Below are 3860 nucleotides of genomic sequence, written 5' to 3' on the forward strand. Positions count from 1 at the left end.
CCCAAACCCGGCGCCGGCCCCGCCGCCTGCCTCCTGCCAGCAAAAAACCTGGGCATCGAAGAGCCCGAGCCCACCGCCCCGAAAAGCCAGCCGGCTGGGCTCCCCCGCCAGCTGGGAGGGCTGCGCGCCTCTACTACGTGTGCAAGGGAGGAGGGAGAGGACACTGAAAACAATTTGTTCATAACCCAAGCGAAGCCGTTGGGTAAAATGGCATCACTGCTGCCATTCCGCGGCGAGGACCAGGCGAGGACATCCTCTCATGCCTTCAAGTCATCGCTCCGGCGAGTTTCTGCCCCTCCGTACAGCTCGGATAACAACAGCGTATCAAATAACAGCCATCTGGTATATGAATCAAATGTATTTAGTAATCAGAAAAGAAGTTTATCATCTCTCTGGCTTCTTTCAGGATTATAAACCCTCGGTATTATTATTAAAATAACTAAATATAAGCACGGACTGGAAGGAAGCTGCAGGGAGAACAATAGGAGGCTTGTATTTAATTAGTGATGCAAAAGCACGAACAAAATAAAAATAGGAGCACTAACAAAATCACGCATTCAGCTCTCATCAAACATTCCCAGCAGCGGGCAGACAAGCTCACAATGTCAGAAACAAAAATCGGAGCACACACAGTTTCACACTTGCAGCTACGTAACGAATGGGGGGCACAACATTCACGCATCGCAGCCTACCAGCCATTTTCATTCCATTTTCAATCCCATGCGAATGAATATACTTAATTCTGCGTACCAGATGCAAGGACGCCCAGCATCATTTTGGATGCCCAAATAGATGGCAATGTCCCTGAGAACAGTGCAAGAACAGCTGTGATTAACTTGGATCTGGATGGAGAAGAGCACAAGTTTTGCCTTATTTTTTTATCTTTGAAATACAAGGAATGAGTAGAGGGAGGAATCTAACCAGGAATTAAGGTCAAGTTTTGAAGGAAAACCTAGGCTGTAAACCATGTAATTACACCATCTCAAGATTTACTAGAATTCATCAGTTTGGTCTCTAAAAATCCTACTAAACAATCTGTAGCCTCCGAATTATTAAGAGTCAAAATTTCCGTATTTTCACCACCCCTTTTCCTAGCAAGTAGGAAGCAATTAACCAAAATAGAACGTCCCAAAACTTACTCTGGCAGAGCACATCTTAGCAGAATGTCTGAACGCATCCTACCTTCCCTTAAGGGAAGTGGGTAATATCCCAAAATAAACCAGGACTGGATGTAACAACAACATGGATCTGGGTTTAGAAACAAAGGATTTTGTGCTGCTTGACACCGTGTGAGCCAGCACCATTGCTACTAGCTTCGGTGGAGGGAGGAGAAAGGCACGATGAAAAAGCCTTCCTGGAGGCCAATACAGCCACACCTACAGAGACAATACTTACCTAAAAATGTACTTAGATGAGGGGACTGGTAGGGTTCTGCATGTATTAAGACAGTTGTTTATTTTCTCCACGTGTCTCTGACATGGCACAGGGAACAGCCAGCCAGGGCAGAACACCCAGTTCGTCTCCAGGTCTGTTATGCCACAAGACACAGTTTGGGAGGCACTGGTCTTCTAGATCTGGTTCTCAGCACACCTTTGTCTCTTAGTTGTACCATAGCATATTATTAGGTACTACCACTCCACCAAAAAGTTGCTATGACAGGAATGTATTAGCATGCTCTGTATTCAACAGTGGCCATAATAAATTAAGCTTTGATTTTGGACTTCAGTTTTTGAATTGAGCTTTATAAAGCTGGCAAGAAAAAAAAAATATTGCAAATTTCTTGTTATCTATTTTCAAGATCAAAGACAGTGCAAGTTAATTTTTGCTGAAGAAATATCTGTTAAGAGCTAAAAGCCACAAAACATAAAGCATGAGATTCCCAGCCAGACACTGCAAGCACTGCAGACTGAGCACTACTGTACACAAGGAGAAGCAAGAGTAGAGGTTTGGTGAGAGACATCTCTTCTTCAAAGGGATGGGTTTGTGTCACAGTTTCAAACCCCGCTTGCACCAGGTTACTTAGAACTTAGACCTGCTCTGACTCCCAGCCTTCCCTTCCCCTCAATGCCCACCACTCTGCTTTACAGTCGACATCACCACCAGACTACAAAAACAACAGCTTCCAGATTTCCCTGGCATCTTTAACACAGAAACAAAAATGTTACTGTCTCACCCTAAGGGATAAACTCGGGAACTAGAAGGGAGAGCAAAGCACCACATGCAATAAGTGGAAGAAAAGGAGAAATATTGCTATACAACAAAAAAAGTCTGAATAAAAATAGAGAGGAAAATCATTTTCAGAGGTTTCCAAGGGTTAATTGCAGTGACATTTTGAGAAAGAGAAAAAAAGGGGCAACAAAATCCAAGGAAGTCTCCAGTAGAAGAAAAGAGCCGACACATACAACTTAAGATTTTATTCTCCATAGTGACTTGGTTCAGCATACCAATATCCAATTTCATCTGTGTCGCAACAGATCAGGTGAAAATCTTTAAACACAAAGGTCCCGATTATAATGCAAGATAACTGCCATAACTCTTCAGGAAAAACAATCACTGGCCTATTAGATTGACAGCTGTTACAAAATTATATTGGTAGCCAAATAACAACAACTAGAATGGTTGCAACCAGGTATATATTTTAATAGTGCAAATTTCTTGTTATCTATTGTTATCTAGTGAGCAACTAAGTTGATCAATATTAGAAAGAGAAATTATTTTCTTCCTTCTCATTCTTCCTTCTCATCAACTAGAAGGGTTGCAACCAGGTATATATTTTAATAGTACGCTTAGTGAGCAACTAAGTTGATCAATATTAGAAAGAGAAATTATTTTCTTCCTTCTCATTCTTCCTTCTCATTCAGGGAACTCTATGAAGTATCAGATGCCCAAACACAATTCTATGGATACATTTAGTTCAGCATTAATGTCACACTAGTAAAAAAAATATGCACGAAGTACAACAAGGGTGTAAGATACTAAGAAACAATTTCATTAAGGATCATACAAGTGTTAGGGAAACGTTCACAGGAAGGAGGTTTTCTGAAGGGATATACAAGTAACTAAGTAACTAGACCACTTGGAGACATCATAGGCAAAACTGGTGGCAATGGGTGCCAAGAGAAAAGCTAGAAGCATTTAAAAAATACCTGTTTGCCATGTTTGAAAGAGACAACATAATTAAGTACTTTCGAGCCAATTAATAACTAATGGGAACGATATACAGCATCTGCTAGGCATAACATTTCAAGATGGCACATCATATTAATTTGAATCCAGTCCTAAAATAATCATTTAACAAGTTCTCCTGTGACCTTCAATTTTATTAAATTGCAAACTGACTAAAATTGCAAAAGACTAAAAACATTATGCCAATATTCAAAAATAACATACATTTGCTATTTATAGGCTGTGGAAACTTAGGCAAAAATTCTAATGAAACCTTGGATTGAAAAGGATGGTTCTGCTGCATCGGACCAAAGGCCCATTCATCGCAGTGTCCTGTCTCTGATGGTGGCCAAGAACAGACACACAGGGAAGCAAAAAATCAAAGCTCACGCCTAACACTTCTTGTGGCACATTCCACTAAAGGAAGTGGAAAATTAGAACAGAGATGAAAGTGACGTAAAGGCTAATTTAACAATGCTACATCGACAAGGTTGTTCATAAATCACTCTGTGCATACCTGGAAGAACAAGAAAGACTCCGCTGTGAAAAATTTCTGCCTGGATGAATAAATAGGTGAAGAGAAACAGCAAATTATTCTCTAACAGGAGAAAGCCTAGGTAAATGTTTGGATAGATAAGATGGCTAAAGGAACATTTTATTGTCAAGTTCTAAAATCCATGAAATCTTTGATCCGC

The sequence above is a fragment of the Apaloderma vittatum genome, unplaced genomic scaffold (genome assembly GCF_000703405.1).
Source record: "Apaloderma vittatum isolate BGI_N311 unplaced genomic scaffold, ASM70340v1 scaffold12696, whole genome shotgun sequence".
Lineage (NCBI taxonomy): Eukaryota > Metazoa > Chordata > Aves > Trogoniformes > Trogonidae > Apaloderma > Apaloderma vittatum.